This window comes from Coregonus clupeaformis, chromosome 13, assembly GCF_020615455.1.
Source record: "Coregonus clupeaformis isolate EN_2021a chromosome 13, ASM2061545v1, whole genome shotgun sequence".
NCBI classification, from domain to species: Eukaryota; Metazoa; Chordata; class Actinopteri; order Salmoniformes; family Salmonidae; genus Coregonus; species Coregonus clupeaformis.
In genome coordinates, this window is record NC_059204.1 from 37416312 (window position 1) to 37444292 (window position 27981).

Below are 27981 nucleotides of genomic sequence, written 5' to 3' on the forward strand. Positions count from 1 at the left end.
TTATGTGTATAAAGAGGATTTGGGATTGGACTGGAACCGCTGGATTTTGAAAGGTGAGAGGTCGTAGGAGGGCATCTGTCCAAGGCTCAGCTCACACAGCACCTTCCCAACGACTGGGCCAAACTTGAAACCATGACCTGGGAAAAGAAAGAGTTCAGTGACCTTATGTCAGTCTAAAATATGTGCATATAATACAATGTCTAAAGATAAATCTGGGTAGAACTTAGTATGTAATTTACGAACAAAAGGCTCTACAGAATGAGAACATTATGTGGTAGACCTTGAATTGTTTCAATTACTATAATCAGGTAATAGTATTTTTTCGCACTTCATCAATTTCTCACTTTTTCCCATCTCACAATTTTCTCTAAGAATAGCTGTTCAAGCAGATGGGTGATTGTGCTGTCTGCCCAAAATACATTAATCTTATTGAGGTGAGAGGAGGTCATTGGTAGACCTGGGGGAACAGATCCTAGCCGTGACAGGCATGCAGTGTCACAAAGAGATTGGGAGGGAGGGATGGAGGGGAAGGAGAGAGAATGAGAGAGGAAACACAATAAGGCCAGCAGAATCTCTTTTGTCTGATCCTGTCGGCTTGATTACTATTCTGCCCTGCTGTCAGTGATGGTAGACATAAGGTAGCACAACCCAATAATTAAGAGTCGAGGTATAGAAAATTCCTTCCTGAAATTTGGCGCTACTATATCTTTATAATTTACCATTGCACACCAGTATAATATATTTCATATTTTGAAATGACAGTGTGGTATAAAGTTTCAGATTAATTAGTCCTGAACCTAGCATGTAAGCCATTTAGATGAGTGCAATATAAGTGGTTTAAGTGCAGTATGACAGTATTAAACTGTGAACACGGTAAACAATATGTGGGTGGTATAAGAGAATCAAACTAATTAATAGTGATAAATGGTGACCCCGTCCATTGCTCTTAATGCCTTATTAAAGCACTAGGAGGCTGAAAGAACAATAGAGCTAAGTGTAGCAGACTGCCGGTTCTTTTTCCAGTTGTGTAGTTACATGTAAGACAATGCACTGCAAGATGAATAGCTTTGGCACCACGCCAGGGCTGTGACAGAGCATGGTGGAGTTCCTAACCCCCAAGTTGTACGGGTTGTAGCTATAAACTGATTAAGAGCATAAACTAATTACACGTTTAATCGCAGAATTCATTAGCAGAAGCCGCTGAACAGACGGAAGTCATTCTGGGAAGTCTCTCCTGGTCTGAGTGAATGGCCTTCCAGTCTGGATTAGTACACTCTACCAATATCAAAAGGGAGGCAGCCAGGCTACAAAACTGGCTTTCAGCTGAGGGGCCTGCAGAAACTTACACTAGTTGCCATTTGGCTGTAGATTTTAGTGATATGGTCTCTCAGTGCTGAAATGTGCAGATACAGTTGAAGTCGGAAGTTTACAAACACCTAGGTTGGAGTCATTAAAACTTGTTTTTCAACCACTCCACAAATTTCTTGTTAACAAACTATAGTTTTGGCAAGTCGGTTAGGACATCTACTTTGTGCATGACACAAGTAATTTTTCCAACAATTGTTTACAGACAGATTATTTCACTTATAATTCACTGTATCACAATTCCAGTGGGTCAGAAGTTTACATACACTAAGTTGACTGTGCCTTTAAACAGCTTGGAAAATTCCAGAAAATGATGTCATGGCTTTAGAAGCTTCTGATAGGCTAATTGACATCATTTGAGTCAATTGGAGGTGTACCTGTGGATGTATTTCAAGGCCTACCTTCAAACTCAGTGCCTCTTTGCTTGACATCATGGGAAAATCTAAAGAAATCAGCCAAGACCTCAGAAAAAAATTGTAGACCTCCACAAGTCTGGTTCATCCTTGGGAGCAATTTCCAAACGCCTGAAGGTACCACGTTCATCTGTACAAACAATAGTACGCAAGTATAAACACCATGGGACCACGCAGCCGTCATCCGCTCAGGAAGGAGACGCGTTCTGTCTCCTAGAGATGAACGTACTTTGGTGCGAAAAGTGCAAATCAATCCCAGAACAACAGCAAAGGACCTTGTGAAGATGCTGGAGGAAACAGGTACAGTGGGGAAAAAAGTATTTAGTCAGCCACCAATTGTGCAAGTTCTCCCACTTAAAAAGATGAGAGAGGCCTGTAATTTTCATCATAGGTACACGTCAACTATGACAGACAAAATGAGAAAAATATTTTCCAGAAAATCACATTGTAGGATTTTTAATGAATTTATTTGCAAATTATGGTGGAAAATAAGTATTTGGTCACCTACAAACAAGCAAGATTTCTGGCTCTCACAGACCTGTAACTTCTTCTTTAAGAGGCTCCTCTGTCCTCCACTCGTTACCTGTATTAATGGCACCTGTTTGAACTTGTTATCAGTATAAAAGACACCTGTCCACAACCTCAAACAGTCACACTCCAAACTCCACTATGGCCAAGACCAAAGAGCTGTCAAAGGACACCAGAAGTTCAAACAGGTGCCATTAATACAGGTAACGAGTGGAGGACAGAGGAGCCTCTTAAAGAAGAAGTTACAGGTCTGTGAGAGCCAGAAATCTTGCTTGTTTGTAGGTGACCAAATACTTATTTTCCACCATAATTTGCAAATAAATTCATTAAAAATCCTACAATGTGATTTTCTGGATTTTTTTCTCTCAATTTGTCTGTCATAGTTGACGTGTACCTATGATGAAAATTACAGGCCTCTCTCATCTTTTTAAGTGGGAGAACTTGCACAATTGGTGGCTGACTAAATACTTTTTTCCCCACTGTACAAAGATCGTACTTTTTGGAGAAATGTCCTCTGGTCTGATGAAACAAAAATAGAACTGTTTGCCCATAATGACCATCGTTATGTTTGGAGGAAAAAGGGGAACGCTTGCAAGCCAAAGAACACCATCCCAACCGTGAAGCACGGGGGTGGCAGCATCATGCTGTGGGGGTTTTTTGCTGCAGGAGGGACTGGTGCACTTCACAAAATAGATGGTATCATGAGGAAGGAAAATTATGTGGATATATTGAAGCAACAGCTCAAGACATCAGTCAGGAAGTTAAAGCTTTGTCGCAAATGGGTCTTCCAAATGGACAATGACCGCAAAGTCAAGGTATTGGAGTGGCCATCACAAAGCCCTGACCTCAGTCCTATAGACAATTTGTGGGCAGAACTGAAAAAGTGTGTGCGAGCAAGGAGGCCTACAAACCTGACTCAGTTACACCAGCTCTGTCAGGAGGAATGGGCCAAAATTCACCCAACGTATTGTGGGAAGCTTGTGGAAGGCTACCCGAAACGTTTGACCCAAGTTAAACAATTTAAAGGCAATGCTACCAAATAATAATTTAGTGTATGTAAACTTCTGACCCACTGGGAATGTGATGAAAGAAATAAAACCTGAAATAAATAATTCTCTATACTATTATTCTGACATAAATGACTTAAAATAAAGTGGTGATCCTAACTGACCTAAGACAAGGAATTTTTACTAGGATTAAATGTCTGGAATTGTGAATAACTGAGTTTAAATTTATTTGGCTAAGGTGTATGTAAACTTCCGACTTCAAATGTGTACAGTGCACTTATCCACATTTTATCTACAAGTGTAAATCAAGAAAATTAAGAGTCATTGTTGAAGCACATGGAGGGTTGTTTTGAGTACTGAAAATGTGTCTCTGTGTTCTTTCTTCAATAATGTTTAGAGTCTCTCTGAGAGTTTGCCACATGCTTTCATTCTAAATCCAAACTGGATTGCTGAACTTAACCTTGTGTTCCACCCTCACGCTCAATTGAGTCACTCAACAGAACATTGTAATCCTAATGTCATGAGTATTGTTATAATTAACACATTCAACAGTTGTTGTTGATAGCCTCTATCGGCACTCTGAAAATAGCCAATACTAATGATATTGATGGTTTAGTCAGATGGCTAAGTCGATAGTTAGATTCGTGAGGATTAATCCATCTAGTGAATTTTTCAGCTCTGTGTTACTGTAGTACAGAGATGGCAGCAGTGGCGACCCGTTATTCAGGGCAGGTTTTTGCCTGTTTTGCATGTTATTTTGGCATTAATATGTGTCACATATCAGTTTGCAAACAATGTAAAAAATAATAATATTGAGTTAATAAAGCCGCATACAAACACAGTCTCATTTTTGCTTTCTTGAGTAAGGCAGCTCCAAAATGCAAACTTTACACAACAAGTTGGAAATTGAGTGGTTTGGAAGGAATCAGTGGCTATCTGCAAGCGTCACAAAGCAATCACTAGCCTGCTATTCAGTGGAGAGGGTGTGTGGTCCAAGTCTGGGTTTAAGGGTCTCTTTTCCAAGGAATGGGCCAAAAACGGTTAAATACACTGCCCATGCTGTCAATCCAGCATGACTTCTGCCGTGTTCAAAACAACTGGAAACTTGGAACTGGGAAATCTCAGACTTCAGTGAGTTCAAGATAACTTGGAACTCGTAAAACTCGTGGTCCTCTGTAGCTCAGCTGGTAGAGCACGGCGCTTGTAACGCCAAGGTAGTGGGTTCGATCCCCGGGACCACCCATACACAAAAATGTATGCACGCATGACTGTAAGTCGCTTTGGATAAAAGCGTCTGCTAAATGGCATATTATTATTATTATTATTTAAAAAACGAGCTCCGACTGGGAAAATACGTTTTGAACGGTCATCCAACTCGGAATTCCAAGTCGGAACTCGGGCCTCTTTCTAGAGCTCCGACCTGAAGATCACTGACGTCATGATTCAACCTTGTTTTTTTCAGAGTTCCCAGTTGTCTTGAAAGCACCATAAATCCAGAGAATGCCAGACTTTGATGACAAAGTTTGATGACAAAATTTGCGCATAAGGACCGCCGCGCCACCTTCCTGCTCAAGTGAGCACAGCACAACAAGGTGAGTCCAAAAACGTCTTGTATGCTGCTGCATAAATGATGTAATATGCCAGGGAGATATGTATACTGTAGCTAAGAAAGTAATACTAAGTGTATGTTGGGTAGTAAGCTGTTAGTAGCCCATGTGCCTCAACCTAATAATTTGGTCCCTTTCCCCTTCATAACTTAGCTTACTGTTCTGACTTGGTGGTGCACATGTAGCCTATAGCATGTTTTAGAGAAATGTCATCATCGAATATAGTAAGAGTTTTCATTGTCTGCTTATATGCTCCCTTTATTTATCCTACGGTTCTGACTTGGTGTACAGGGAGAACACTGTAAGAACGGCCCATGTTCTGAATTCTGTCTCTGTACATTTCAAAAGTGCTGAACAAATAGTTATTGACTACGTCCGTCCTAGCTCGCTCATTAATGTCTTAATCGAAATTACGGATTGCCTCTTTTCCGCTCGTCGTCCCCTTATGCCATAGTTGGTACATCTCAATTGTCAGTAGAAACCACATTTGTTTAAGCAAGTCAGCCATATCAGCTATGTTTTTTAAAAAGGCAGTAAATGAGGCTGATTTAACTGTTTCGCTGCCAGACAAGGCTCCGCTGATAGCCAGGTGTAACAGTGGTAAGGATTCAATCCATGGTGCTGAAAATAAAGCTTTATGTAGGCCTTAGCAGTTTGTGGGCACCGTTTGTCACTGTTATAGTGCAATTATTGTATTGTTTAGTGTTGTGTAGTGGCTTTGCTGGCATGCATCTAAAAACCAAGATTTACATGCTACAATCGCCACTGGACGGCAGTAGTCTGACTGACCGTGTAAAGGCAGCTCTCCACCACATTTGGCTCTGGCTCCAGGCCTGGGAGGTAGTGGGACACAAACTGGGACAGGAGATGGACGTCCGTCCTGTCTGTCTGTCGGTTCCTCTCGTCGGGTTCCGTCTCACTGCCCATGTGGTAGCAGATCTGAGGAACACAAGGACAATACCACTGCTGAAGCATAGAGACATTCTGAATCTCTCACCATGGAGGTGTGGACGTGTGCATGATGACTTAATTACATGGGTTGGTTGGTTTGATATTCTAAAGTCTGATTAAGGGTAGATAGTGGGGTTTGTCTGATAGCTAAATGCAATGCCTGTGTATCCTTAGGGATTTACCCTGAAACCCTACAAATAGCGTCCTCTGTGTATTCATTCCTCACAATAGGGATCTGATTACAGTGTGAAGGAATGCTGCTTTCAGCCTATCCCTCCACAGGACATCAGTCATTTTGTCCAGGGAAATGGCATTCTAATAGTTGCTGCATTATTCAGTGTTAGTAAGTGATACTTTCTGTATCCAGGCAGTGTTCTTCACCTTCATCAGGCCTGGATACTCATTGGAGGGGAGGCCATAGAAGTGGTACTGCGCTCCCTCCACTCCCATCTGGACGAAGCAGGGGAAGCGGCTGCTGATGCCATATGTGCCCGGGACCTTCTCCTTCCAGTAGAACACATTAATCTTCACCACCTGGCCTCGGCAGCACAGCACATAAGGGCAGACACATTTAACAGACTTTCCTCAGAGGGAACGCACCCTCCCTCCCTATACAGCTTCCTCTGGAGTTACCTGTGCTGTAGTTAGCTGGTGTTTCTATGTTTTGAGGGTGACATTTCAACCAAAGGATTATGTCATCATGGTAACCAATTTTCAACATAGACAAAAATTATAGGTTGGGTAGCACCTCCTACTGGAGAATTGATCTATCTACAGCTATCCATTTGGTCTCCCATCCAGGGTTTTAACCAAGCCCAGGTTTGATATTTGTCACTGACTGCTACCAATGTGCTATCGTGAGAATGATTATTGAGAAATTATCATTAACTAAATAGATTCACTGTTGCTATCGAAGTCATTCCAAAGTGTAGCTTTAAGAGAGCAAATGAAATGTAACCATACTTTGTAAGTCATAATGCTACTGTTATTTTACTGCTGCTCTTTAATTATTATTATTATTATTATTTTTTTTTTAACTTATCTATTTTTTACTTAACGTTTTTTTTTTTTAAACGCCATTGTTGGTTAAGGGCTTGTAAGTAACCATTTCACTGTAAGGTCTACACCTGTTGTATTCGGCGCATGTGACATATACAGTATCATCAATACTTAGGCCTAAATACAGTAGCACTTGCGAAGTCATCAACAGCTATTGTTTTAAATTCAACCCAGGGTTCAACTAAAAATAGACAATACATACTGTATAGGCCTAGGGTTTCGAGCTTTGGTTGATTTCTAATTTAATCTTCAAATTAATAATTTTTATGTAAGATTCACGCCTCCATCTCAACCAAAAATCTAAGTTAAAGAATAGGACTAAATCAAATCAAACTTTATTTCAAGTGCATTTAAAGTTTGATTTGATTTAGTCCTATTCTTTAACTTAGATTTTTGTTTGAGATGGAGATGTGAATCCGACATATCAATTATTAATTTGTAGACAAACTGGAATTAAATCCAGACTAAGTCAGTGGCACAAAATATACATCTCCTTCAAATGTTGATATTTGGTTGCATTGACAACCAAACACAGTTCAAGATTACTTTTGCAATACAGTAAATAGCCTAAAGTTAAGTCTATCTTACAAACAAATGTAACAGTATTTATTCAACCTTAAAATGAGTAACACACCCATGGCCACATTTTGAGTTTACTGTGACTTTAAATGTCTTCTTATGTAATCATAGAAAGCATGCATGTTCAAGATAGCATGCAAAGGTCACAGGTCTGTGGAGATCTTCACAATATTGCAATAATAATTTGCGCAGAATCTCGAACAGCATTGATCACTTGCACTTTTGATGTAATCTCAACAGGTTATTTGGTTGTGCTATTAGATGATGCACAGTGATAACACATTAAGTTGTATTTAAATACACAATATCTGACATTGTATTCCCATTTCAACCTTCTTGTGCTTTTAAATGGTTGAAAGCAAAGTGATAACACATTTAGATTATAAACCAAAAATCAGACATTGTTTTTCAATTAGAATTGATCACCGTCTCAACCAAATATTTCCCAAATGTCCATGTTGAAATTATGTGGTGGGTCCAGTGGGTTGTATTCCATAGTTTCCTGTAGTTACATTCATGTAGTCAACCTCTCTGTATGTTCAAGCCCTTGTGACTCGAATTGTCTTATGTTTTCCCTAGATGAAGGGTCTGTTCTCCTGCAGTCAGACCTGAGAGATGTGATTATAAATCATCTCAGTTACAGAATTATAGAAAGTGTTTTCAATCATGACCCTGCTGAGAGTAAGGGAGGACAAGTAGAGTTATTTATTCTGGAGACGGACCGGCTGTGTCCCGCAGAGCCTGTTACCGCCCTGTGTCTGACCCGGCAGTGTCTGTCAGAGACACAGACCGCTATAATTCACTGATTTTGGCCTCAGGAGGGTGATTTTTTATTTATAATAAAAAAAAGGAAATATGCTCCAGGAAAAGTACAGGTTAAAATAGATACAGAATCGTGCTCTTCTTACCTGGCAGAGGTCCTTGAGTTGTGTGGTCCACACACAGTGGAATGTTTAAATACAGAAACACGCTTACGTGGAGTTAAATTGCCCCCATGTCAGCTTGGTGTGTCAGTGAATGGCAGAATGGGTGAATTAAATGTCAGCCGTTATATACAGTACACTACTTGACCAAAAATATGTGGATAGCTGCTCGTCGAACATCTCATTCCAAAATCATGGGCATTAATATGGAGTTGGTCCCCCCTTTGCTGCTATAACAGCCTCCATTCTTCTGGGAAGGCTTTCCACTAGATGTTGGAACATTGCTGCAGGGACTTGCTTCCATTCAGCCACAAGAGCATTAGGTGTTTGATGGGGTTCAGGTCAGGGCTCTGAGCAGGCCAGTCAAGTTCTTCCACACCGATCTTGACAAACCATTTCTGTATGGACCTCGCTTTGTGCACGTGGGCATTGTCATGCTGAAACAGGAAAGGGCCTTCCCCAAACTGTTGCCACAAAGTTGGAAGTACAGAATCATCTAGAATGTAATTGTATGCTGTAGCGTTAATATTTCCCTTCACTGGATCAAAGGGGCCTAGCCCGAACCATGAAAAACAGCCCCAGACCATTATTCCTCCTCCACCAAACTTTACAGTTGGCACTATGCATTTAGGCAGGTAGAGTTCTTCTGGCATCCGCCAAACCCAGATTCGTCCGTCGGACTGCCAGATGGTGAAGCGTGATTCATCAATCCAGAGAATGCGTTTCCACTGATCCAGAGTCCAATGGCTCCATTACATGAAGCTTCCTGATGAACAGGTATTGTGCTGACGTTGCTTCCAGAGGCAGTTTGGAACTCGGTAGTGAGTGTTGCAACTGAGGACAGATGATTTTTACGCGCTATGCGCTTCAGCACTCGGCGGTCCCGTTCTGTGATCTTTTGTGGCCTACCACTCCGTGGCTGAGCCGTTGTTGCTCCTAGACGTATCCACTTCACAATAACAGCACTTACAGTTGACTGGAGCAGCTCTAGCAGGGCAGAAATGTGACGAACTGACTTGTTGGGAAGGTGGCTTCCTATGATGGTGCCACGTTGAAAGTCACTGAGCTCTTCAGTAAGGCCATTCTACTGCCAATGTTTTTCTATGGAGATTGTATGGCTGTGTTCTCGATTTTATACACCTGTAAGCAATGGGTGTGGCTGAAATAGCTGAATCCACTAATTTGAAGGGGTGTCCACATACTTTTGTATAGATAGTGTATGTACTGTATGTACTGTATGTCAGTGGAAGTTGAAGGCCAATCTGTATTTGGTTTTGTTGGAGAGAGATGTCATAACAGGGGGTTCAGCTGCATAGCTGGATGTATGTTTGTAAGAGAGGTGAAGCTAGCAGGTACAGCTGCAGGAAGTCCTAGGTCTTTGTGTCGTACAGTGAGGGGGAAAAGTATTTGATCCCCTGCTGATTTTGTACGTTTGCCCACTGACAAAGAAATGATCAGTCTATAATTTTAATGGTAGGTTTATTTGAACAGTGAGAGACAGAATAACAAAACAAAAATCCAGAAAAACGCATGTCAAAAATGTTATAAATTGATTTGCATTTTAATGAGGGAAATAAGTATTTGACCCCCTCACAATCAGAAAGATTTCTGTCTCCCAGGTGTCTTTTATACAGGTAATGAGCTGAGATTAGGAGCACACTCTTAAAGGGAGTGCTCCTAATCTCAGTTTGTTACCTGTATAAAAGACACCTGTCCACAGAAGCAATCAATCAATCAGATTCCAAACTCTCCACCATGGCTAAGACCAAAGAGCTCTCCAAGGATGTCAGGGACAAGATTGTAGACCTACACAAGGCTGGAATGGGCTACAAGACCATCGCCAAGCAGCTTGGTGAGAAGGTGACAACAGTTGGTGCGATTATTTGCAAATGGAAGAAACACAAAAGACTGTCAATCTCCCTCGGCCTGGGGCTCCATGCAAGATCTCACCTCGTGAAATGTGCAACCAGAGGAAAAAAAACTCTAGACCACCTTTACTCCACACACAGAGACGCATACAAAGCTCTCCCTCGCCCTCCATTTGGCAAATCTGACCATAACTCTATCCTCCTGATTCCTGCTTATAAGCAAAAACTAAAGCAGGAAGCACCAGTGACTCGGTTAATAAAAAAGTGGTCAGATGACGCAGATGCTAAGCTACAGGACTGTTTTGCTAGCACAGACTGGAACATGTTCGGGATTCTTCAGATAGCATTGAGGAGTACACCACATCAGTCACTGGCTTCATCAATAAGTGCATCGATGATGTCGTCCCCACAGTGACCGTACGTACATACCCCCAACCAGAAGCCATGGATTACAGGCAACATCCGCACTGAGCTAAAGGGTAGAGCTGCCGCTTTCAAGGAGCGGGACTCTAACCCGGACGCTTATAAGAAATCCCGCTATGCCCTCCGACGAACCATCAAACAGGCAAAGAGTCAATACAGGACTAAGATTGAATCGTACTACACCGGCTCTGACGCTCGTCGGATGTGGCAGGGCTTGAAAACTATTACAGACTACAAAGGGAAGCACAGCCGCGAGCTGCCCAGTGACACAAGACTTCCAGCTAAACCACTTCTATGCTCGCTTCGAGGCAGGCAACACTGAAGCATGCATGAGAGCACCAGCTGTTCCGGATGACTGTCACGATGCTGTGTATAGGTGTGGTGTAGAATCAGGCGCAGGCAGCAGAGGATAAGTCCAACAAGACTTTACTTAAGCACAAAAATATATCCAAAACAGCCCGGAGGCAAAAGGACGCACACAGGCGTAAATGCGAGCGCACACACAGGTGCGTAAACTCTCCTAACACACAAGGAGGAAACTAAGGAAAATAGCGTACCGACACGGGTAGCGCAACCCACACTCACGAACAATTACACACAACACTAACCTAACAACAAGGAAACTAAATAGGGTGCTAAATGAGACCTAACACAAAACAGGTGTGACTAACAGACAAAACCAAACAAACAAGAAACATAGAGCGGTGGCAGCTAGAACTCCGGAGACGACGACCGGCGAAACCTGCCCGAACAAGGAGGAGGAGCCGCCTCGGCGAAACCGTGACAGTACCCCCTTGGCGCGCGGCTCCAGCGCGCGCCGCCTCCGGCCTCGGGGACGACCAGGGGGACGCGAGCAGGGCGCGCAGGATGACCACGATGGAATTCGGTCATCAGGGACGGATACAGAATGTCCCTCCTTGGCACCCAGCACCGCTCCTCCGGACCGTACCCCTCCCACTCCACGAGATATTGGAGACCCCCCATCCGGCGTCTCGAATCCAGGATGGTCCGAACCGTGTACGCCGGAGCCCCTCGATGTCCAACGGGGGCGGAGGAGTCTCCTCAATCTCAAAGTCCTGGAGTGGACCAGCTACCACCGGCCTGAGGAGAGACACATGGAACGAGGGGTTAATATTCTTGTAATCAATAGGTGTTTCTAACCTGTAACTCACCTCGTTCAATCTCCTCAGGACTTTAAAAGGCCCCACAAACCGCCGACCCAGCTTCCGGCAGGGCAGGCGGAGGGGCAGGTTTCTGGTTGAGAGCCAGACTCGATCTCCAGGTGCGTACACTGGCCCTCACTGCGGTGTAGGTCGGCGCTCGTCTTCTGTCGACGTATGGCACGCTGCAGATGGACGTGTGCAGCGTCCCACGTCTCCTCCGAGCGCCGCACCCACTCATCCACAGCGGGGCCTCGATCTGGCTCTCATGCCACGGTGCCAGAACCGGCTGGTACCCTAATACACACTGGAAAGGGGTTAGTTGGGTGGAGGAGTGGCGGAGAGAGTTCTGTGCCATCTCGGCCCAGGGCACATATCTCGCCCACTCCTCCGGCCCGGCCCTGACAATATGACCTCAGAAACCTACCCACATCCTGGTTGACTCGTTCAACCTGCCCATTACTCTCCGGGTGGTAACCCGAGGTAAGGGCTCACCGAGACCCCAAAACGTTCCATAAATGCTCTCCAGACTCTGGAGGTAAACTGGGGGCCTCGATCGGACACTATATCCTCGGGCACCCGATGTGCCGGAAGACGTGAGTAAATAGAGCCTCAGCGGTCTGTAGGGCCGTAGGAAGACCCGGCATGGGAAGGAGACGACAGGCCTTCGAGAACCGATCCACAGACCAGGATGGTGGTATTCCCCTGTGAGGAGGGAAGATCGGTAACAAAATCCACCGAGAGGTGAGACCAGGGTCGTTGTGGAACGGGCAGGGGCTGTAATTTACCCCTGGGCAAGTGTCTGGGATTCTTAGAATAAAAAGCACAGGGGCGGAGCTTAGGTGGTGTACCGGATCGTTGAGAAAGAACTGCCCCGATACCGGCCTCAGACGCGTCCACCTCAACTTGGAAGGGTAAAGTGGGATCCGGGTGCGCCAACACCGGCGCCAGGTAAACAGGTCCTTCAGTCTCCCAAAGGCCCTGTCCGCCTCAGCTGACCACTGCAAGCGCACTCGGACCCCCCTTCAGAAGAGACGTTATGGGAGCTGCCACCTGTCCAAAACCCCGGATAAACCTCCGGTAGTAATTCGTAAAAACCCAAGAACCGCTGCACCTCTTTAACCGTAGTTGGGGTTTGCCAATTACGCACGGCGGACACTCGGTCCACCTCCATTCTCACCCCTGACGCAGACAACTGGTAACCCAAAAAGGAAACTGACTCCCTGGAAGAACAGACATTTCTCAGCTTTGACATACAGGTCATGCTCCAACAGTCTCCCTCAATACCCTGCGCACCAGGGCTACATGCTCGGCCCGAGTAGCACTGTACACAAGAATATCATCTATGTGCACCACTACTCCTGCGCCTGCATGTCCCGGAAAAGTTCGTCTACAAAGCGATTGGAAGACTGATGGAGCATTCATTAACCCATATGGCATGACGAGATACTCGTAATGGCCGGAGGTAGTACTAAATGCTGTCTTCCACTCATCGCCCTCCCTAATGCGCACCAAGTTATATGCGCTCCTGAGATCCATTTTGTGAAGAACCTTGCCCGTGTAAGGACTCCGTCATGGTCCCAATCAGAGGAAGTGGATAGCTGTACTTCACCGTCACCTGATTGAGACCGCGGTAATCAATACACGGACGCAAACCTCCATCCTTTTTCTTCACAAAAAGAAGCTCGAGGACGCGGGAGAAGTGGAGGACCGTATGTATCCCTGTCTCAGAGACTCGGCAATGTAAGTCTCCATTGCCCTTTTCTCCTCCTGTGACAAAGGATACACATGGCTCAGCGAAGCGCTGCTCCTGTCTGGAGGTCTATCGCACAATCCCCTTGTCTATGAGGTGGCAACTGTGCCGCTCTGGTCTTACTGAACACGGCGCCAAATCCTCATACTCAGGAGGAATGTGCAGTGCTGGCATCTGGTTCGGACTCTCCACCGAGGTCGCCCCTACGGAAACACCCAGACACAACCCCTCACACTGAGCAGACCACCCTTTAAGAGCCTTCTCTCGCCACGAAATAGTAGGATCATGGGTCATCAACCAGGGAAGCCCCAGTACCACCGGATACGCAGGAGAGTCGATCAGATAGAGTTGATCGGTCTCCTCATGACCCCCCTCGTCATCATCCTAAGTGGCGCTGTGACCTCCCCAATCAACCCAGATCCTAACAGACGACTATCTAGGGCATGTACCGGAAAGGGTTTTTCGACTGGAAGGAGGGGAATCCCTAACTTAACACAGAATCTCCGATCTACAAAATTCCCAGCTGCGCCTGAATCGACTAGCGCCTTATGCTGGGACCGAGGTACAACCTGTGGGAAACAAACAGGTAAGGTAATGTGTACGACAGAAAGCTCTGGGTAAGTAGGCGCCTACTCACCTGGGTGGACTCCCCACTGTATGACCTGCTCTCTCCCTCACCAGGGGACCCTCCCCAGCACCTAGCCGCGGTGTGCCCTCCGCGCCCACACTTGGTGCAGGAGACTGCCCCCCTCGGGCTCCTACCTCTTCTCCCTCTAGCGCCAGCACCTCCAAGCTCCATCGGACACTGCTCGGAGGCGCTGGAGGGTGGAATGGGGGGCCCCCACCTGGGACGTCCGCGGGTCGCCAGCAGGTTGTCCAGTCGAATGGCCATGTCCACCAGCTGGTCAAATGTTAGTGTAGTGTCCCTGCAGGCTAACTCCCTGCGGACGTCCTCCCGAAGGCTACATCTGAAGTGGTCTATGAGGGCCCTCTCATTCCACCCCGCGTCCGCCGCTAGAGTCCGGAACTCCAGTGCAAACGCCTGAACGCTCCTCATCCCCTGTCGGAGGTGGAATAGACGTTCCCCCCGCCGCTCTCCCCTCTGGTGGATGGTCGAAGACCGCACGGAAGCGAGCAGGGAGAACTCCGCATAGGTGACTGTGGCGGCGTCTATTCCCCTCCATTCGGCGTTAGCCCACTCCAACGCCTTGCCGGTGAGACAGGAGATGAGGGCGAAACGCTCTCGTATCCCGAGGGCCGGGTGTATGGTGGCAATGTAGAGCTCCACTTGTAAGAGGAACCCCTGACACCCGGCAGCGGTGCCGTCGTACGCCCTCGGGAGCGAGAGCCGAATCCCACTGGGTTCCGGTCGATGGACGGGCTGGCTGTCCGGTGGTGATGGTGCGATAGGTGGGGCTGTGGGAACCCCGCTGGTCTCCCATCGACGAAGGGTGTCCATGACGCCCTCCAAGGCGTCATGGACAAAACCAAACAAACAAGAAACATAGAGCGGTGGCAGCTAGAACTCCGGAGACGACGACCGGCGAAACCTGCCCGAACAAGGAGGAGGAGCCGCCTCGGCCGAAACCGTGACAATGACTATGTGATCACGCTCTCCGTAGCCGATGTGAGTAAGACTTTTAAGCAGGTCAACATTCACAAGGCCGCAGGGCCAGACGGATTACCAGGACGTGTACTCCGAGCATGTGCTGACCAACTGGCAAGTGTCTTCACTGACATTTTCAACATGTCCCTGACTGTCTGTAATACCAACATGTTTCAAACAGACCACCATAGTCCCCGTGCCCAAGGACTCTAAGATAACCTGCCTAAATGACTGCCGACCCATAGCACTGACGTCTGTAGCCATGAAGTGCTTTGAAAGCTCAAACACCCTAGACCCACTCCAATTTGCATACCGCCCCAACAGATCCACAGATGATGCAATCTCTATTGCACTCCACACTGCCCTTTCCCACCTGGACAAGAGGAACACCTACGTGAGAATGCTATTCATTGACTACAGCTCAGCATTCAACACCTTAATGCCCTCAAAGCTAATCACTAAGCTAAGGATCCTGGGACTAAACACCTCCCTCTGCAACTGGATCCTGGACTTCCTGACGGGCCGCCCCCAGGTGGTAAGGGTAGGTAACAACACATCTGCCACACTGATCCTCAACACGGGGGCCCCTCAGGGGTGCGTGCTCAGTCCCCTCCTGTACTCCCTGTTCACCCATGACTGCATGGCCAGGCACGACTCCAACACCATCATTAAGTTTTCCGATGACACAACAGTGGTAGGCCTGATCACCGACAACGATGAGACAGCCTATAGGGAGGAGGTCAGAGACCTGGCCATGTGGTGCCAGGATAACAACCTCTCCCTCAACGTGACCAAGACAAAGGAGATGATTGTGGACTACAGGAAAAAAAGAGGACTGAGCACGCCCCCATTCTCATCGACGGGGCTGTAGTGGAACAGGTTGAGAGCTTCAAGTTCCTTGGTGTCCACATCACCAACGAACTATCATGGTCCAAACACACCAAGACAGTCGTGAAGAGGGCACGACAAAGCCTATTCCCCCTCAGGAGACTGAAAAGATTTGGCATGGGTTCTCAGATCCTCAAAAAATTCTACAGCTGCACCATCGAGAGCATCCTGACTGGTTGCATCACCGCCTGGTATGGCAACTGCTTGGCCTCCCACCGTAAGGCACTACAGAGGGTAGTGCGTACGGCCCAGTACATCACTGGGGCCAAGCTTCCTGCCACCCAGGACCTCTATACCAGGCGGTGTCAGAGGAAGGCCCTCAAAATTGTCAAAGACTCCAGCCACCCTAGTCATAGACTGTTCTCTCTGCTACCGCACGGCAAGCGGTACCGGAGTGCCAAGTCTAGGTCCAAAAGACTTCTCAACAGCTTCTACCCCCCAAGCCATAAGACTCCTAAACAGCTAATCATGGCTACCCGGGCTATTTGCACTGCCCCCCCACCCCATCATTTTACGCTGCTGCTACTCTGTTTATTATTTATGCATAGTCACTTTAACTCTACCCACATGTACATATTACTCCAACTACCTGTTGTATTTGGCGCATGTGGCCAATAAAATTTGATTTGATTTGATTTTGAGTTGCAATGATCATGAGAACGGTGAGGAATCAGCCCAGAACTACATGGGAGGATCTTGTCAATGATCTCAAGGCAGCTGGGACCATAGTCACCAAGAAAACAATTGGTAACACACTACGCCGTGAAGGACTGAAATCCTGCAGCACCCGCAAGGTCCCCCTGCTCAAGAAAGCACATATACAGGCCCGTCTGTAGTTTGCCAATGAACGTCTGAATGATTCAGAGGAGAACTGGGTGAAAGTGTTGTGGTCAGATGAGACCAAAATCTAGCTCTTTGGCATCAACTCAACTCGCCGTGTTTGGAGGAGGAGGAATGCTGCCTATGACCCCAAGAACACCATCCCCACCATCAAACATGGAGGTGGAAACATTATGCTTTGGGGGTGTTTTTCTGCTAAGGGGACAGGACAACTTCACCGCATCAAAGGGACGATGGACGCGGCCATGTACCGTCAAATCTTGGGTGAGAACCTCCTTCCCTCAATGGGTCGTGGATGGGTATTCCAGCATGACAATGACCCAAAACACACGGCCAAGGCAACAAAGGAGTGGCTCAAGAAGAAGCACATTAAGGTCCTGGAGTGGCCTAGCAAGTCTCCAGACCTTAATCCCATAGAAAATCTGTGGAGGGAGCTGAAGGTTCGAGTTGCCAAACATCAGGCTCGAAACCTTAATGACTTGGAGAAGATCTGCAAAGAGGAGTGGGACAAAATCCCTCCTGAGATGTGTGCAAACCTGGTGGCCAACTACCAGAAACGTCTGACCTCTGTGATTGCCAACAAGGGTTTTCCCACCAAGTACTGAGTCATGTTTTGCAGAGGGGTCAAATACCTATTTCCCTCATTAAAATGCAAATCAATTTATAACATTTTTGACATGCGTTTTTCTGGATTTTTTTGTTGTTATTCTGTCTCTCACTGTTATAATAATATGCCATTTAGCAGACGCTTTTATCCAAAGCGACATACAGTCATGTGTGCATACATTTTTACGTATGGGTGGTCCCGGGGATCGAACCCACTACCCTGGCGTTACAAGCGCCATGCTCTACCAATTGAGCTACAGAGGACCAAGGACTGTTCAAATAAACCTACTATTAAAGATAAAAATTATAGACTGATCATGTCTTTGTCAGTGGGCAAACGTACAAAATCAGCAGGGGATCAAATACTATTTTCCCTCACTGTATGTATTTATGTGTGTCCTCATAGTTGTTACATGTTTGTATAACATAAACTGTGTGTCTGCGTGTGTGCCTGCATGCGTGTGTGTGTGCCAGTGGCGATTTTAGCATGTACATCTTGGTGGGGCAAACACAATTATTAATTTTTTGATGCATGACAGCAAAGCCACAACAAAACACTAAACAAAACATTAATTGCACTATAACAGTGACAAATGGTGCCCACAAACTGTTAGGGCCTACATAAAGCTGTCCCAACAGCAGAGCTTTCCTTTCAGCACCATGGAGTGAATCCTTACCACCGCTACACCTGGCTATCAGCGGAACCTTGTCTGGCAGCGAAACAGTTCATTCAGCCTCCATTTCCTGCCTTTTTAAAAACCATAGCTGATATGGCTGACTTGCTTAAACAAATGTGGTTACTACTGACTCCTTGTGGATTTGTGTAAGTCGATAAGAACCGCATTCTCCTTCAATAATAATGAACGCCAAAATGAGTTTTGACTTTGAACCATACACAAACGTTATTACATTCTTGTTCAGTAAATTCATAATGTGTATTCTTATATCATTAACACTTAGCTCTAAGGATAAGCAAGTGCAAGCAAATGAGCTGTGATGAGGTAGGCCTATTCGTTCAGCACTTTCAAAATGGACACAGACAGAAATTCAAACAGATGTTGAGGCCTTAACTTCACCACAGAGAGAGAGAGAGAGAGACTTGGTTAGCCTACCATTTGAAGTACTTTATTAGGCCTATGTGGTCTAAAAAGAAAGGAAAATACAATCGTGAGGATCCACTTTTATATACAATATACCGACACATTGCAAAACAACCCTCGCTGGAATTGAGCGAGCTAAAATGGACGTAGTCAATATAATATTTGTTCAGCACTTTTGAAATGTACAGTGACAGAATTCAGAACATGGGCCGTTCTTACAGTGTTCTCCCTGTACACCAAGTCAGTACCGTAGGATAAATAAAGGGGGCATATAAGCAGACAAAAAAAGCTCTTACTATATTCGATGATGACATTTCTCTAAAACAGGCTATAGTCTACATGTGCACCACCAAGTCAGAACAGTAGGCTAAGTTATGAGGGGGAAAGGGACCAAATTATTAGGGTGAGGCACATGGGCTACTAACAGATTACTACCCAACATACACTTAGTATTACTTTCTTAGCTACAGTATACATATCTCCCTGGCATATTATTTATACAGCAGCATACAATAAATGTTTTGACTCACCATTGTTGTGCTGTGCTAACTTGAACAGGAAGGTGGCGCGGTGGTCCTTCTAGTGGGCAAATTTTGTCATCAAACTTTGTCATCAAAGTCTGGCATTCTCTGGATTTATGGTGCTTTCAAGACAACTGGGAACTTGGAAAAAAAACAAGGTCGAATCATGACATCAGTGGACTTGAAATTCCGAGTTGGATGACCGTTCAAAATGTATTTTCCCAGTCGGAGTTCCCATTTGTCTTGAACTCACTGAAGTCTGAGATTTCCCAGTTACGAGTTTCAAGTTGTTTTGAATGTGGCAGAAGTCATGCTGGATTGACAGAATGGCCAATGTACTCAACCTTTTCTGACCCATGGTGTTGCGTGTGAATGTTTATCCTTTTAAGCTTGGAAAAGAGACCCTTTCAGACAGATGTTTTAAATCCTTAAACCCAGACTTAGCAGGCAGGGGAAGCAAAATAGTGATTGCTTTGCAACTCTTGCAGTTAGCCCCTGATTCCTTCCAAACCACTCATTGTTGAATTTGCAATTTACAACATGTTGTGTAATGTTTATGTCCAATGGCTGATGAGCACCGATACGTTTTATCTATAATTTGATTGAAATTTATTTGCCAGTAGATTGCCGACGTGATTCATGATGATGACTGCTTGTCTAGCTTGCTAGCTATTTTGAAAGTATGATGTTGACATGATCAGTCCAATCAAAGTTACGGTAGATATAACGTGATTTGACGTCATTTTATCTGTGGCTAATGACCTTGAGCCTTCTTGGATGGGCACTTCTAATGTAACTCTATGGCAGCACCCAAGGGGGCTGGAACTGCCTAGCTCTCCTTGTAGATTCTGTGGTGACGTAGTTTCCCCATGAGTGACAGAACACTGAGCCAATCACGGCGCAACTAGAGAAGATTACCAACTCCTACGCTCTGTATTTTTCGCTGGCTGCCCCTCCACCACAGAAAGCACTGAGCTAGGCTGAAACACCTTCATGTTGGAGCTGCCTTACTTAAGAAAGCAAGAAAGAGACCATATTTGTATGCGGCTTTCTTCAATCAATAAATGTGTTTTTACATTGTTTGCAAACTGATATGTGACACGAATTAAAGCCAAAATAACATGCAAAACAGGCAAAAAAAAGAAATATATATATATATATATATATATATATATATATTTTGCTATACAGGTGGGGCTCAGAATGACGGGTCTTCACTCGTGTGTGTGCATACGTGTGTGTGTGTGTGCGTGTGTGTTTGTGTGACTGTACCTGTAGTGGTATTTGTAGTCCAGTATGGGCCATCAGTGTGTTGGCCCAGGGCCCAGCTGTAATAACCAGGCTCTCTGCCCTGTAGACCCCAGTTGCTGTCGTCACGGTGACTGTAGAGCCAGGCTGGATGTCTGTAACCTTATCTCCATCCTTTATCACTCCTCCCACACTCTGGAACACTCTCTGGGAATGCATGCGAGAGATGTAGAAATTAAGGGAAAAGCCTTTCTTACTTCCCTTAGCAGTCTAATGTGACTCTAGAAAATTCATGGAGGAGCCTGAATGAGATTCATACCTGAGTTCCTGTGACTGTTATTTCAATCCATTATACCAAGAGGTCTGAACCTCTCCGCAAGGTCACTAGGTGTTGTAAGAAGTTTGCTTCAAGGGCCCTTACTGTACCTGTACTGTCCTGAGGGCCCGGTCTGCATACAGGACCCCAACGGTGGTGTCTATGAGGGCCCTCTCCCCAGCCAGCAGGTTGACCTGGGGGAGCCTCTGGCTGAACACCTCTGGTCCCAGGGTCTCTGTGGGAACCTGGTTCCTCTCCAGGATGCTCCTGAACAGCTGGAAGTCCATGTCATCCTCAGGGCCCTTCACCAGGATACCAGTACGCCTGGGAGTGGGATGGGAAGAAACAAATTAAGTCCTACGGGTGTGTTGATGTTTGTGTATCATCAAGAGGAAATGTTACTGTTACTAGAGGCAGTTATTAAAGCATCCTGCTTACAGTGCCTAGTAAAAATAATGACATGGCATACATGGAAACTGCAGTCTCCATTTGAAAGACAATATGTACATGAATAAACCATCTATAATAAGACGCTTTCTTACAAACTCAGTCTTTGTGTAACATACAGTGCATTCGGAAAGTATTCAGACCCCTTCCCTTTTTCTACATTCTTTTTCGTTACAGTCTTATTCTAAAATTGATTAAATGAATTTTTTTCCTCATCAATCTACAAACAATACTCGATAATGACAAAGCGAAAACAAGTTTTTAGAAATTTTTGCTCAGGTGCATCCTGTTTCCATTGATCATCCTTGAGATGTTTTTACAACTTGATTGGAGTCCACCTGTGGTCAATTCAATTGACTGGACATGATTTGGAAAGGCACACACCTGTCTATATAAGGTCCCACAGTTGACAGTGCATGTCAGAGCAAAAACCACGCCATGAGGTCAAAGGAATTGTCCGTAAAGCTCAGAGACAGGATTGTGTCGAGGCACAGATCTGGGGAAGGGTGCCAAAAAAGTTCTGCAGCATTGAAGGTCCCCAAGAACACAGTGGCCTCCATCATTCTTAAATGGAAGACGTTTGGAAACACCAAGACTCTTCCTAGAGCTGGCCGCCCCGGCCAAACTGAGCAATCGGGGCAGAAGGGCCTTGGTCAGGGAGGTGACCAAGAACCTCATGGTCACTCTCACAGAGCTCCAGAGTTCCTCTGTGGAGATGGGAGAACCTTCCAGAAGGACAACCATCTCTGCAGCATTCCACCAACGACCCTAAGCACACAGCCAAGATAACGCAGGAGTGGCTTCGGAACAAGTCTCTGAATGTCCTTGTGTATCTCAGCCAGAGCCAGAACTTGAACCCGATCGAACCTCTCTGGAGAGACCTGAAAATAGCTGTGCAGTGACAGACCATCCAACTTGACAGAGCGTGAGAGGATCTGCAGAGAAGAATGGGAGAAACTCCCCAAATACAGGTGTGCCAAGCTTGTAGTGTCATACCCAAGAAGACTTGAGGTTGTAATTTCTGCCAAAGGTGCTTTAACAAAGTACTGAGTAAAGGGTCTGAATACTAACGTAAATGTGATATTTCAGTTGATCATTTTTAATAAATTAGCAAACATTCTAAAAAACAGTTTTTGCTTTGTCATTATGAGGTATTGTGTTTGGATTGATGAGGATTCTTTAAAAAAAATCCATTTTAGAATAATAATAATAATAATTTAACAAAATGTGGAAAAAGTCAAGGGGTCTGAATACTTTCCGAATGCACTGCACGTTACCATGAAAGCATAAAGTGAAAAATAAATTAAACACAGCCTCTAAAATAAATGAAATGTTGAATCTATGAAAATAATGTGTTGATGTACAGTACCAGTCAAAAGTTTGGACACACCTACTCATTCAAGGGGTTTTCTTTATTTTTACTATTTTCTAAGTTGTAGAATAGTAGTGAATATATCAAAACTATGAAATAACACATATGGAATCATGCAGTAACCAAAAAAGTGTTAAACAAATCAACATTTATATTTGAGATTCTTCAAAGTAGCCACCCTTTGACTTTATGACAGCTTTTGTCATAAATTATTATTATTGGTGTCCTTTAGCAGCAGCAATTTGACCATAAAGGCCTGATTCACAAAGTCTCCTCTGAACAGTTGATGTTGAGATGTGTCTGTTACTTGAACTCTGTGAAACATTTATATGGGCTGCAATCTGAGGTGCAGTTAACTCTAATGAACTTATCCTCTGCAGCAGAGGTAACTCTGGGTCTTCCGTTCATGTGGCGGTCCTCATGAGAGCCAGTTTCATCATAGCGCTTGATGGTTTTTGCGACTGCACTTGAGGAAACTTTCAAAGTTCTTTAAATTTTCCGGATTGACTGACCTTCATGTCTTAAAATAATGATGGACTGTTGTTGCTCTTTTCTTATTTGAGCTGTTCTTGCCATAATATGGACTTGGTCTTTTACCAAATAGGGCTATCTTCTGTATACCACCCCTACCTTGTCACAACACAATTGATTGGCTCAAACGCATTAAGAAGGAAAGAAATTCCACAAATTAACTTTTAAGAAGGCACACCTGTTAATTTAAATATATTCCAGGTGACTACCTCATGAAGCTGGTTGAGAGAATGCCAAGCATGTGCAAAGCTGTCATAAAGTCAAAGGGTGGCTACTTTGAAGAATCTCAAATATAAATGTTGATTTGTTTAACACTTTTTTGGTTACTACATGAATCCATATGTGTTATTCCATGGTTTTGATGTCTTCACTATTATTCTACAATGTAGAAAAGAAAAACCCTGGAATGAGTAGGTGTATCCAATCTTTTGACTGGTACTGTATGTACTTGGCTAAGATTATGTTAACACAGTAGGCCTTTCCAGTGGCAATCAGCGGTTGAAACAATAACAAAGCTAACTCCCCTCCCCTGTTTCGGTAAAAAGCTGAGGGACGTGGCTGGAGAAATATAACCACTCTCAAATTCATAGACAGAGCTGTGGATGGACGGACAGACCATCCATGATGTCGAAGTTATAGTTTTAACCATGTTTTGAGGCTATATAGTGTTTGTTTACATTTACTTTGTTTACAAACATTGGAGTAAAACAAGCTTATATTTTGGGTTCTGATGGGGTAAGACAGTTGAACTAAGATCATGAGGTATTCATAAGTTATATTCTTCAAGAATCAATGGGTACATACAGTATAATTCATTTATAAGTCCAAAAATGGATGTGGCTACTGCAGACTGCACCTTTCGGTGAAGGTATGGGTGTGGTTGGAGGCCTGTCCAACCAACAGGTGCCATCTTGAAATATTCTGCATTCATAACAAGTGGGAAATTCGGAAAATACTACTTGTGAACTGGGCGCAACAAGAGTTCTGTTTTTCCTGTGTCTTGTATCATATTGTACAACAGCTGATGAAACTAACACTGTAAAAGTGTGAAAGAATCTGATCAGTGTTATTTCCTGATAGTTGCTGGTTGAAAATACAATCTACACAGCAGGTTTTGCATGGGTGGAGTTTCAGCTTGCCCGGTAAATAAGTTAATAGACCAATAACAAAGAGTTCCAAACCTCTCTGCCAATAACAGCTTTTATGTGCCCTCCCCCTCCCCACTCAGACCACTTTCAGACTGTCCTAGCAAAATTATTGTTTAAGAAAGTTTTTTGCTAAAGAGATATTTTTGTTTCTTTTTGACAATTTGAATGGAAAACTATTACAGTAAGGTACTTAACTGTTACCAGAAATGATTTGATATTGATATAAAAACGTCTGCATTGGGCCTTTAACCACAATGTGTATCAATCCACCAGAGTGGAGGGACCTAATAGGAGGGATATGTAACCTGAAAACTAGCTGTTATTGGCAGAGATGTTTGGAACTCTCTATGTTTTTATCTATTTATGCCGCGTTCAAGACAACTGGGAACTTGGAAAAAAAGCTCAGAATGGGAAAAATCGCTTTGAACGATCATCCAACTCGGAATATCAAGTTGGAAACTCGGGCCTCTTTCTAGAGCTCCCAGTTTCCGACCTGAAGATTGCTGACGTCATGACCTCTTATATTTCAGAGTTCCCAGTTGTCTTGAAAGCACCATTACTACCTTTTGATGTCACCAGGCAAAACTCCTCCCATATTAAAAGGGCTTGTGTGGATTTTCACACTTTTACATTGTTAGTTTCATCAGCTGTTGTACAATATGATACAAAACACAGGGAACATTTTTTGTTTTGACTGCACTGGGCCTTACTCATAGCTTCTGGAAGGTTTGTAGAAACATAGTAAGAGAGGAAAGATAAGTTTGAATGGGAAGACAATGGGTGTGAAAATGTTTTACCTATTACATTTCAGACTCAACGCCATAAAAACTAACCGAGATAGTTTTTTGTAAAAAATGTAAGAGCCCTAATTGAATACAGATTTAGAAAATGTGTCAGGTCCACCCTCTGTGTCACAATGGGCTAAAACAGGGTCACATAGGGTGTTTTTGGTAGTTTTACAAATGTTCATGGTATCAAAAGTATACACCTCACACACATGGCTCAAATTGAAGAAGACACTTGTACCATGTCAGATAATGAGTTGAAATGTATTTAAGTTTGAGTTTATATCCCAATATTACATTTTATATGCAACACAGAAGATTAAAACATAAAAATCCCTTGTTTGTTTTTTGAGGTGTACATTAAGAGAACTATTCAAAAATGGTCTGTTGGTTGATATTCCCCTTGGGTAATTCCCCATCATCTTGTCAACATGTGCTAAAAAATGAATTGAGAGTCTTAGCTTTCACAATAGCAGATAACTCCAACCATTCAAAAGTTAGAGACACATTTGTAGGAAAAAGACAGAAACCAATCTGTTTGTCACAACTGCTAATTCGCGGATATTGGAGGTTCCTCATTTAATCGTGGTTCTATGAACGAAGCAGTGCATTCAGTGGATTGAAAATCATTGGGGAGGGGATGACAAAATATCCCCCCCCCTGGAATATTGGGGGGTACGTGTCCCACTCACTCTGAGCAAGGGAACACAACCTTCGTTTGCTGTTTGCTAAGACGGATTTCAGGCCTCATTTCTCCCATATGCCACTATTCTGGTGGAAAGATAGACAGAATATTTCAGAGCCATCACCTTCCATTGGACCATCCCATTCTGTTGGAATTACTTTTTTTGTCTTTTTTGGTCCCCCCCCATTGGATTATAAATATTTATTTGATTTAGACTTGGACTCAAACAGTCAACCTGTGGTTCTTGTGGGAAGGTTTTCAGTTACAATGTGAATTTTCTCAATGCACTTTTGGCTCTTACAGAACTATTCATTTGTTGTTGATGTTTGAGTCCTTCTTTTGTTGTTTATGCTGAACCCCTATGGTTTTCCTATCAATACCATTATTATTGTACTGGCCAAGTTCCTCAATCTCAAAGTTTGTGGTTTATGGAGAGGGCCATGTTGTGCAGGAGGGCCACCCAGGGATGGGCTGTAGGTCTCTGAGTGGCTGCCTTTAATTGAGTGGTCTGGGTGAGGGATGGTCTCTGGGGCGATGTATGACTGCTGTTTTCTCTGGTGCAGGCGGCCCACTATGATGCATGTGCAGCACCACAGCCAGGAGACTGCTCCATTCATCAGCACCCCTCCCCCAACCCCCTGAGCTGGGTGGGTGTAAATATGATCTGCACCCCAGTGCGGCCTGCCCGGCCTTGAGTGATGGGCACAGTGTCCGGGGGCTGCCCACAGGCATAGCACTCATCTATCCTCACTGAAGGATCCATTTGGCCGGTGAAATACAATCCAGGAACCTGGTTTCGCTCATCCAGATTTACACAGCTTCCCCTCCTCTATCTTTCATTATCTCAATGGTTTTTAAAGGTATAGGCCAAGGCCATCCCTGCAGTAAGCCCCACGCCTCAGCACTTATATCATCCTGTATATGACTTATACTGCACTGAGGGAGATTCATGCTGGGGTTCAAATGCAGTTTGGAAGTCATTGTTTTTATTGCTGGTTTTGTAGTGTGTCATTTCACTCCCACACTAACATAGCTTCACCAGAACCCTGATAGGTCAGTGAGCTTGAAAGGTGTCCTATCAGCTTTGGTTTGTCTAAGCCAATGAGAACCGGCTCACGGTGACATAAGTGAATGCTTTCCTGTCACATCTATTAATGTAAATTAACATAGTGAGTGAAACTAGTCCAGGCTCAGTTCAGGGCACTCTAGGCATAAGAGTATAATGAGGACAGGCTTTCCTTCTACATAATGTTTTATTAAGAAAAAGTAGCAGCGTACCTGAACAGTGTGACATTAGCCTCAGCCTCCAGTTTTGCCCAGAGCTGGTAGCATTCCTCCATCATGTGGGTGTAAAAGTCCTGTTCATAAGTCTTCCGGATGATCCTGGTCTGGCCATGGGAACTCCCCCAGGAGTGGGGCAGGAGGAACTGAAGAATGACACAGCATAATGTCCTTTTGGCTCTATATTACAGTGTATGGTTCTTATTGTAGTCTGTGGTGCTCAATGGCCAGTGATGAGGAAAAGGTATCACTGATGAACTGATATTGTTTTGTAGCTTTGTGCTTATCCTGCAATGATAAATGTTTTATTCTTACTGTATGTTACTGTCAGTTGAGCAATGTCAGATGTGTACACATAAGTTTAAATATTAGGCCATAGACATGATGAATACAACTCAGTGATTTAAAAAGAAACTAGTGAAAACATGTATTCAGCGTGTTATTGTCTTGCAAATGATCCATTAATCATGAGGCACAGACTATTTTATTTAACTCATCTGCACACCTTCTGCTGTCTGCAGTGAAGGTTGGCTGTTATTGCAGGTGAATGTGGCCTTCATTGAAGATGACCTTCCTCTTCCATTGTTTGGCTATCCACTTAAATAGCAACATCGACCAATGTTTTTTTTATCAGTAGCAGAACATATTGATAGCTGCTGCCTTACAAACAACTGGTGTTGTATGTGGGTTAATTCTCTGCGGATGTCTCCCTTTTAGCTCCATCAAACCTGTTGTCTTGTTTGACCTGACTTCAAAGATGTTCTCACTCCGATTGAAGGCTCAATACATTAGTTCACTTGCAGAAAACTACAAAACTGGAGTCACTGGGTGGATATGGATAATGAGTTAGTTACACACCTGCTCCAGTAGAAGAGTTTTCTTGTTATTTTTTGCCAGGTGATAGGCGGTGAAGGAGCCTTGTATCTCTGCTCCTATAACGATACAGTCGTAATCATGCTGGTCGGACATTG

The 27981-nt window shown here is 44.4% G+C and overlaps 1 pseudogene; it reads right to left on the minus strand.

Annotated features, from left to right (window-relative positions):
- LOC121578981 lies at positions 1-27979 on the minus strand (annotated as a pseudogene).
- Between the last annotated feature and the right edge of the window lie 2 nt (positions 27980-27981).